The sequence below is a fragment of the Petaurus breviceps genome, unplaced genomic scaffold (assembly GCF_028583685.1).
Source record: "Petaurus breviceps papuanus isolate PSGF00001 unplaced genomic scaffold, PetGlider_PUasm1.0 229, whole genome shotgun sequence".
NCBI classification, from domain to species: domain Eukaryota; kingdom Metazoa; phylum Chordata; class Mammalia; order Diprotodontia; family Petauridae; genus Petaurus; species Petaurus breviceps.
Window position 1 is genome coordinate 23,667,371 of NW_027185903.1, and position 10,430 is coordinate 23,677,800.

General features: G+C 37.0%; 1 protein-coding gene across 1 annotated transcript in view; it reads left to right on the plus strand.

Annotated features, from left to right (window-relative positions):
* Positions 1-10,430, plus strand: part of ZSWIM6 (zinc finger SWIM-type containing 6) — a 232,016-nt gene that overhangs the window by 57,388 nt on the left and 164,198 nt on the right. The gene's annotated exons all lie outside the window — the stretch shown is intronic.

Consider the following 10,430-nt stretch of genomic DNA (forward strand, 5'->3'; position numbering starts at 1 on the left):
TTTTGATGTAACCTCACAAGAAAGTTTAATAGAGATCAAGTGACCACGGTGGTGTGGCAAGAGGACTTCCTTTATTGATCCAGTGGGTCTGAGAAAGTATCATTCAGAAACTCACACATGAAATGCTTCTTGATGGTTGTGTCCCATCTTGTTAAAAATTAAAATTTTATTATTAAAAGTTCACAACTAAGGAAGCGTAAAGGAAATTTAAATAATTAAGATTTCAGATTATTTGTTGTTGTTGTTAGTTGATTAAGACCTGAACATAGTAAGTACTTAAACTTAAGTTTATTGACTGACTAGCGACTAAAATGTTTTGGGATACCATGTATGGTATATGGAATCAATGGAAGGTTATCTCAGAGATTGTAACTGCAGTTGAGGGGTCCAGGGAAGGGAAGAAGGCCTTCTGCAAAAAATGGGATTTGAAATGATTCTTGAAGGCAGTTCAGAGTACCAAGTGAGGAAGTGAGGAGAGACAGCATTCTACACTTAGGGGACAGGCTAGAGACACAGAGGTGGATGTGTGGAAGAGTGAGTGGACTAATGTAACTGAAGAGGAGTGTGTGGAGGGAAGTGAGGTTTTAGAAGGCTAGAAAGATAGGAAGGAACAGGTTACAAAGACCTTTAAATGTCAAACAGATGACTTTATATTTGATCCTGGAGTTTAATAGGGTCAGTAGTTATAGATTCCTCATTGATGGATGTTTAGGGATAGTGATTTCATGTGAGATTTTTTTTTCATTTTGGCATTATCTTCTTTCATATCTGTAAAATGATCCTTTAGTGCTTTCAGATTTTCCTGATGTGTACTTAGTCTGGTCTAGTCAGGCTTCCTGACTTTGAATTTTTATGTGCCATTAACCTAAGACCTTCACCTCATCATTTGCTTCCCAATGGCTCTCCTGGACTTCATGATCTTCAGAAATGCGTCATACTACAAGATGACATCAGCTCAGAACCTCACCCCTCCCTGGCCAGCACCCCTCCTCTGGCATTACTCCCTGTGATGGGAGAGGGCCTCTCAGATCCTCTGCCAATCCAGGAGGAGGCAAAGGGCAGGTACTTCATCATTTTCTATCCTGATGAAAGGACTTCATCATGTCTAGCCCCTTTAGCTTTTTTTTTTTTTAATGTTATATTCCCCCATTAAATTATTAACTCCTTTTTTTTTTTTGGCATTCCTAGGGCTTAATGACCATGATTCTCCATTTCTCTGGGTTCATATAACATATCAGGCTCTGAGGTTTTATCCCAGATCTGGTTTCGCTGTGACTGATGATTAAAAAACTGTTATAGAAATGTTGATGTATCTGCTTCATTTTCTGTTACTTTGACGTCTTTCTACCAGTTTCATATATGAATGCATATGACTTAGTTACATATTGTACTAGCTCTCTGAAGCCTTTTTTTATCCATTTCTGCTACTTTCATGAGGTGATAGGACTCAGCCTTTTTCCATCCTCTTTCACAGTATTTTACAAATGAGTTTGTATTTTCAACTTGAGTTGCTCTTGGCAACCATGTCTCCATGGCAAGGAGCTCAAGTGTTTGCTGGTTAAGGCCTCCTTATTGTGGAGTAAAACAGCGTAGTATGTATTTTATCCTCATGTGAGTAACTGTAATGTCTGCCCTGAGAACGAACATTTTAAAATGTCTAAGGCCACTTCATGTCGCATGAGGAATACTTTTTTTCTTGGTGGAACAGATGCAGTCCATTGCAGCTAGTGTGTGGTGGCAAACACTGGCCTGCCTACTGGACCATTTTGCCTTGGAGGAAAACAAGAGCGGCACAGTTATGGGAGGAGAATCAGGTAGAGCAATGGCTGGTCAAATTTAAATGTTGGTGTGGTTTGTGTTATATGGCTTTCTTATGGTAGTGCTGTTGAGATGAAAAGGACTTGTAGGTATTAAAAAAAATTTTTTGAGGGGGAAAAAGTGGCATGCATAAGTAATTCCATTTACTCTTTGTTGCTCTTTCTGACCCATGATATTTTTAGTTTAATACAAGAGGTGAGAATATGTATCTAAGTACTAGCCCAACAGACCCTCAGTCTCATTCATAATTTCTGATGTGATTTCTCACTTCTGTTTCAAAACAAGAATGACCAGTCACTTCACTACTTTCCATATACCTATCTGTAGCAGCTACTTCTTCCTTTTTACATTAATTTTAATGTTTTCAGCTTAGAAACTTGAAAAGGCCATGCTTGTTAGAATTGTATACAGAATAAGAGTAAATAGTCTTTCAGTTTCTTAGAATCTATAATTAGTAGAAAGGTTAAATGGAATTTAGAACTCCTAATGTGTTCCTTTCTTCAGTTTGCTGAAAAGTTTTGCTATAGCAAAAGACTGAAAACCAGTAGAATTTTACTTGGTTTTGCAAGGACATTGAGTATTTATTGGTACATAAGGAAGAAAATCTATTATAAGTGATGGGATTATTTTGTTTGCATTTAGAATTGCTTTTTAAATTTTAGGCTTGCAGTTAATCCTTTGTGGTACAGGGAAAGAATGATTAGGTAGCTGACAACTGTCTCTGCTTGTTCCCACAAATTTGGGGGCTATATCTCTTAATCAAGAGCATATATGAATGAAAGTGATGAGAGGAAAAGAGGTGGGAAAGAAGGGAGTGTATGCTGATTAAATCTTCCCTTTCAGTGTTTAAGCCAGTGGCAGCCAGTATTGTTCCATTTGAACCTAGTGTTTAGTGAATGAGGAAGGGACATGTCATTTTGGAAAGTTGGCTAACTCCTGGAATGTTCAGTAGTTACTGATTGAGTATTACCTCCTGTAGCAGCAAGCACCCCAGTCTCCTCAGGGTTGCTGCCACCACAGGTTCTTGGATCTGCTTTGATAAAGGAAAGCAACTCAAAATGGGTTAACAAGCTTACTTTAATCAGTCAAACATGTATCATTTACCTAGTTCAGGGGGAAGAGGTCAGCACCCTGAACTTCATTATACATAGACAGAATTATCAAGACAGAAACAGATCAAGTAGACAGTTTCCAAACTGTCCAACCATTACATCCATACCAAATCAACATCTGGGTTTCAAAGCTGGGGGGCTCTGGACAACGGCTTCCCAGAGTTTCATCTGATCAAATCACAGAACACTTCTCAAAGTGAGCCCCAAAACAAAGCTACACATCAGGGCTTATATAGCCTTCTCCTGGCTCAGAGAATGTAACAACCTTATTGAGTCACTGCCCAATCAAAAAGTATCTACTGAAAAACAAGCCTCCCACCCCAGGCTCCAGGTGCACTTTAGCCTAGGGGCAGGGAAGATCTTTAAATTTGCATTTCCATTACACCTCCCCTCCCCCCCATATCCTGGAATTGGTTGAAGGGATTCAGTGCTACTTAATTTGGAGGATGTAGAACTATATGTCAAGAGGTAATATTTCTGTGGTCAGTTTATTGGTTTAACCAAATCTTAGAATATTGGCAGGTTGAAGAATGAACTGCAAATTTTAACTATCTGCCACCTTGCTAAAAACATAGGACCTATGGTCTGCTTTGATTAAATAAAGATTCTACTCAAAAATAATGTAAAACAGTACACAATTTCTATGAATTATGTTAGTAGGTCATAGCCTCCTGATTCTGTGTATTGAAAAGAAAAAAGGAACAACAAATCCTGTTTCCTTCTGACAGATAATTGAGCTTATGAACACTTGGTTTCGATTGTACATAACTGAATGTTATTCTGTCCAATTCTAATGTGTGAGATTATAGTGATTAGTAACATGTATGTAAAAAGTACCACAAAGTTTGCTTTTATGATTCCTTACTAGGCTTTTTTTCTTTTTTGGCAATACACTATGATGTTGGTGGAGTAGATTTTAATTTTGGATAGGACACTGGATCTTGCATACCCTGAATATACCTTAAATGCTAAATGTTCATGGTTTTCCCATGTCTTGTTTATGAACAGTTTTGTGCACATGCTGTCATGTGGAGGATATCAAATGTAGTTTATGCTAAATGGAAGAAGACTGACATGTTAACCAGACATAATTCTTAAACAAATGAAAGAAAAACCCTTACTTGCTATTGGGAGTTTCATTATGAGAAAAAACCAGATAGGCTATAAACCCTTTTGCTTACAACCTAATAAAAGTGATTGAAGTTAAGAAAGCTGTGCAGTGTTCTTCTTGAACCTAGAAGACCCATGGCCTGGCCTGTGGCATGTATATATGGTTATTGTGTTCGTCCTTTGTTCTCGAAGAGGACCAGGGCATCAGGGAAATGATGACATGACTTGCATTTGACTTTGATTTTAGTGAGGGAGGGCTGTGGAAGGCCATATATGCATATGTACACATTCTTAAAGTATTATATATACTACTTACCTCCTAGAATAATGATTTGGAAGAGGCTTTGTAAGCCTTAGAGCACTTTATTAAAATATAATCTAGTAGGAATTAATAATTTAATAATATATGTGTATTTTAAAGTTTTAAAAGCACCTTTAAAGTTTGCAATATATATTTATTTTTAGAAAAAAGTACAGTTAATATTATTAGTGGTAGAGTTGGGTGGTGCAATAGATAGGCCTGGAGTTAGTAAGACCTAGCGATGTGAACCTGGGCAAGTCACTTCACCTCTGTCTGCCTAAGTAATAAAATTTGGATAATAATAGCACCTACCTCCTACAGTTGTTGTGAGGATCACATGAGATATTTGTAAAGTACTTAAGCACAGTCCCTGGCACATAATTTAATAAATCCCTCCCTCCCTCCCTTCCTTTTTCCCTCCCTCCCTCTCTCCTATCTAACCTTGACAAGCTGGATTTTTCCTGAAGGCTGGCATTTGAGGAAATGTGTCATTTTATGATATGTGATCTGAAGTTTTAGTTTGGCTGATGGTAATCAATGAGAGAGTGACACTTTTGTTGATAAGTCAATAAAGTCCTTTACTCAATGCATGTATCCATTTTGGTTTATTTATACTTTTTTCATGCTATATGTATGACAGTATTTTACCCATCTGGCCCTGCAATATTGTGGCACAATGGGAGAGCACTGAAGGTTGTGTTCAGGAGCACCTGTACCTAGATTCAGAGCCTAATTAACTTTATGACTGAATGTAGCACTTAATCTCTCTGATCTTTAGTTTTCTTCCCTGTAAAACAGGGAGAGTTACTTAGCTCCATTTGTGTCTATATTACTACCTAAGATTAATTAAATAAGCAAATGTTTGTAAAGTGCTTTACAAACTTTGAAGCGCTTTATGAATATTGGTAATTTTTATATGTCTACACTAATGCATCATTGTGGTATGGAAGTGGGTTCTCAAAGGCCCTGCCGGTAGAGTACAAGCCCTGGCAGGTTCCACCAAGCTGAAAAGGCTTCAAGTTCTGGCACTACACTGGAGAGGCCATCATGAGGAGGCTGGTCACTTGGACATGAATTCTTTGGTCATAGCAACCCATGAAGCAACAACAAATACAAAATGGTCCCTAGGTCTGTGAAGGAGTCCCCTTCTTTGGAATCGAAAATAACAGAATGAAAGAATAGAGAGCACGGAGAGCCAAGGATTGTAATTTTTTGACCTTATATAAACATTAACTTAGCTTTTGGTATGCTAAATGCAAGATCCTTATTCAGTGAATAGTAAGTGGAGATAACACTGAAAGAAATGAATTGTATTAATCTTGATATTCTTGCTATAAATGAAACTAAATGACACAAGGAAATTTCAGCTAAATGGAAAGCTGGTGCACAGGATTTACTGGAAGAAACAAATGAAGGAAGTGGTGGCTTCGGTTTTATCATGCATCCAAAAGGCAACAAAAGACATAATTTCATGGGGGCATTTGGTCATCTTTATGTTGCAGTGTTCATAATAGGTATTTGCAAAAAAAAACAAAAACAAACTGCCATGAAAATAATTGCAGCTTATGCACAAACATATATTGCAGGTCAAAAAAAGACTACATAAATTACTTTCTAAAAATCATTTGTTTTTTGTTATTGTAAACTTGACAGATGCATTTTCATATCCCAAACCAGAAATGATTATAGAAGAAACAATAAATTCATTATATACAGGTGGCTATTTAAAAGACCATGCCAATGAAATTAACATAGTCTTTTATACATGACTCTCAGTGCAAAGGTGAAGATAGAAAAAAATGTTGGAAAATATGAGTCACTAATAAGGAATGAAATAGACCATTCACAAGATTGCTAAGACTACACAGAGAACTCTTACCTATTTATCATTAATATTTTCTTCAAGAAAGGAATTGGAAGATGCAGAACATCTTGAGCACTGAAGAGTATTTTTAAAAATTGATTATGTTGTAACAGATAGGAATGGATTTATTCATTTCTCATATAGGTGTTATTCCTGGATCAGATTAACATCTGTTTAGAGTCAGACCACTTATTTACTAAAGATCAAAATTATTTTAATCCAGCTTTCCCAACTCGCTCTCAAGAAAGGATTACAGTAAGGAAAAAATATGGCATACAGTATAAGTACAGTTTAACTTGTTGAAACAAAGTATGGATGACAAAAAAGTGGGATAGGGATGAAAAAAGACAAAGACGCTGACACCAATAATACTGTACAGAAGTTTTAATTTAGCTCAATGAATTGCCATAATGAGGAGACAAAAACAGCTTTAAAAGCACATTGGTAAATATTTTACTTACTTTCCAGAGAGGTGAAAACCAAGGGCAACATTGGTTTAGAATATAAGCTCATGGTAAAGTGTCATGGGAAAAAGGATAGTGTATGATTGTGAGCAATATTCTCTCACAGAATAGAAAGGAGAGAGAAAAAGTAAATTTAAAAGAAGTTTAGCAAGAGACCCAAATATGTAAGTCATATCAAGGACATTTAAGAATGAAACTGGAAGAGTGACAAAGAAAAATGGATAAAGACCTACAAAGATTTTTATAATAGTTTATTCGCCATCAAGAAAGATAGAGCCACCACAGTTATACCATAATATTACATCTTTGGGTGTTAGAGACTATAGGAATGTTATTAAAGAGACCTCGTTAGGAAAGCTATACTAGACCAAATATGCATAGAGGAGATCCAAACTTGAAGAGACATACTGTTAAGGACATTGAGAGATTTCACAAGGTATCTGAGGAGGCAATGATACCAAATATGTGGAAAAAATCTTGAACTTTATCAAAGGTTGACTGAAGAACATTGATTGTATGGCTTGTTTATTAATATACCTTTTCATCTTCATAACATTTATAATCTATTTAATTTATAATCTATGTACCCAATTATGAGGGTATGAGAAGGCAGTTATGAGGAAGATGTTAGTAGGGCAGAAGCAGGTTTTTGCAGGTAGTATTACCTTGTAGTTCACATCTTTTGACTGAATGATATAGTGAATGCAAGAGCTCACTGTGACTGTTTTTTTATTCTAAAAGATCTTTTGATTCAGCAGAGTAAAACATGTCTCTGTTACAACAAGGTATCTTCCAAATAATATATCAAAATTATGCTAGACTTCTTGAAAGATATACCATCATAGATAAATCATAATCAGAAGCCTCTGATTATTACCAGTTGAGGCACAAAATAGAGACAAATGTTGGCCAAAGGTGTTTGCTCTGGTGTAGCATCAATGCGACATTCACAGTGCCTTATGGCAGCTGTGAATATGCCTGCATAATTCTGAATCATAAAATATAACAGACTCTCCACATGGAAGACAGAACCAAAACATTTATTTAGGCACCAGAAAATTGAATCCGAACACCAGAAGACCAAATCCATCCTAGCAACAAAGAAATCCGTACACAATAACAATGCAGGGGGCACCACCATCCCCAAGCCTTCCCCCTAATGAACACTTAACAGCTTGCTGCCTGCTTCCTCTCTTTCCCTTGCCTCTAACTGCTCTGACCACCTTCCTCTGGGCTTTGCTCTACCCTTCCTCCTCTGCCCCCTTGGCAAGATCCTCCCACACAGACTCATATGACTCAGGCAGGTCACACGAGCCTATTAGTGGATGGGACACATTTTCCCATTAAGCAAAAACACATTAATAATACATCTGGTCATTGAGAAGTTCTAGCATAAAATCCAAGAGGGAAATCTCTATGTCTGGTGAGTTCCTTCAGGTGCTCTCGTTTGCAGATGACATGTAATGGTTGCATCAAATTCCAGAATACCTCAGAGCCTCCTGGACATACTCATGACTATTTGAGAATTTGACCTACCCATTCACACAGGAAAAGTCAAGTGAATGAATCAGATTTATTGTCCAAACTATCTTACACTTAGAAATCCTATAGAGCTTTGCCCATCCTTATATATAGCATGAACGGATACTGCTAATGGACTATAAACTAGGTTCAGAATTAAACAGAAGAGAGTGAGCTACATTGCTTCAGGGAAATTGCATAGCTTCTCTATTGACCACAAATTTCTTCTAAAGTGAAGGTCTCTCTTTTTGATACCAGTATTCTGTCCTGATAATGTTTTATGGTTGAAGGTCATGGACAGCTATAGCCCCTGAAGATTTAAAATTGAGTTCCATTCAGAGGGCAGTGGAGTGTGGCCATGGTGGGTATGAGCAGGCTTTAACATTGATTAAGGTATTATGAAGAAGTACCAAAGTCAAGAAAGTTATCAAAGTCATATATTATGGGAAAAAAAATGGGATGTTCTCCAGAACATCTGGTGTACCCTGTGATGAAGTTATGGGAGGATGTGGACAAGAGCCATTTACGTTAGGTAGGTACAGATGGATTGTGTTGTGTATCATTGGAGGGAATATCCACATCATAGATATTGAATATCTAAGTCAGTACTTGGGAGTATTTTTATTATTTATTCAGCTCTCCTGAAAACTTATCTGTTTAGCAGATAGTGGAGAGGCATCAAGTAAGCAGAGGAATGTGGGTCTGAGTAATGAAAAGAAATGTCACAAATTTACTCATAGGTTAGCCCTTCAGATTTTTGCTTATTCTATTTGTATTTACCCTTTATCCTCTACACAATTACAACACATTTGATTTTTTGTTATCTAAACCCATAGCAAATTCAAAGTAATATATCAAAAGTGAAGGAGGAGCTGGTAAAAGGTAGATGTACTTATGACAGCTATAAAAAGTGACATCTGAGTGCAGAATGAGACAGTTTTTGGACATGCATCTGTTTTGTTTGATTGTATATTTGGTACAAGGACTTTTCTTTTTCCTTCCATGGGATGGGAGGATGGAGAGTCTAAAAATAAAAAATGATATCTTGACAGAAAATAAATCACTGAAATCATAAAAAGTGAGTAGTAGAACTTAAGCATAGCAGTCTGTAGCCCTTCTATGTAGTAACAAATAATTCCACAAACTATAGTAGACTTTGAGGGCATCATTGGTAATACAGTTTTGTAAATACAGTAGTTGATACTCAATGATGATCACTGATAATCAGATAAATAAATTATGTCCATACATTCTACAGAGAATTCTGTATGTTCTATTCCATGTATTCTACAGAACATTATGTAATACATTTCAGAAAGATTTTCATCCCAAAATATTTTTTAAAAAGTTTTTGTTCTTAAAGAGCTAAATGAACTTGCTGCTTAACTGAAAACTCCAGAATGATTCAAAGGTATAGGATAACTTTCTTTCCTGGATACTCTCCCTCTTCTGCATTTGTGTGTTACTGATCTCCTTTGATTTTCCTCCTACATGATGGATGGCTGCTTCTTTGTCTCCTTTGACAGATTATGATACACATCCCACTGTGTATGTACTCCAGGACTCTGTCCTGGGCCCACTTTGCTCCTCACTTTAGATTTTCTCGCTTATCACTTTCCATAAGCATATTTATCATTTCTCTGTAGATAGCTACTATATATCCAACCACAGTCTCTCTCCTGAGCTGCATTCATAAGTCATTAACTATTTATGAACTGGATGTCCTGTAGGGACAGCACATTCGAAACAACTTCACTTTCCCCCAAACCTCTTCTGATTCCTTCTTTATGACTTCTCAGTGTCCTGGCTTTTCCACTTTAGAGCTCTGGTGCCATCCTCTTTCCTTTCACTCCAGTCATTAGCCATATCTTAACTTTTCTGCCCATTAACACCTCTTAAGTTCCCTTATCTTCACTCACACTGCCGCCCCCTCCAGACTCTTATCAGCTCACACCATTCCAATAACCTTGTAATTGGTCTCCCTGCTTGATGGTCTGTCTACCTGTTCCAATTACTCTATTCTATCTATAGTTGCTAAGGTGATTTTCCTAAGAAGGTCTGACCCTAGCACTCTTTTATTATCATTTAATATGTTTATGTTAATTTTAGTTTATCAAGTAATAAGCTCCAGTGGCACCCCATCCCTTCTAGAATGTTTACCATTTGAATCTCTTCAAAACACAACTCCAGGGGTGGCTAGGTGGCGCAGTGAGTAAATCACTGGCCCTGGAGTCAGGAGG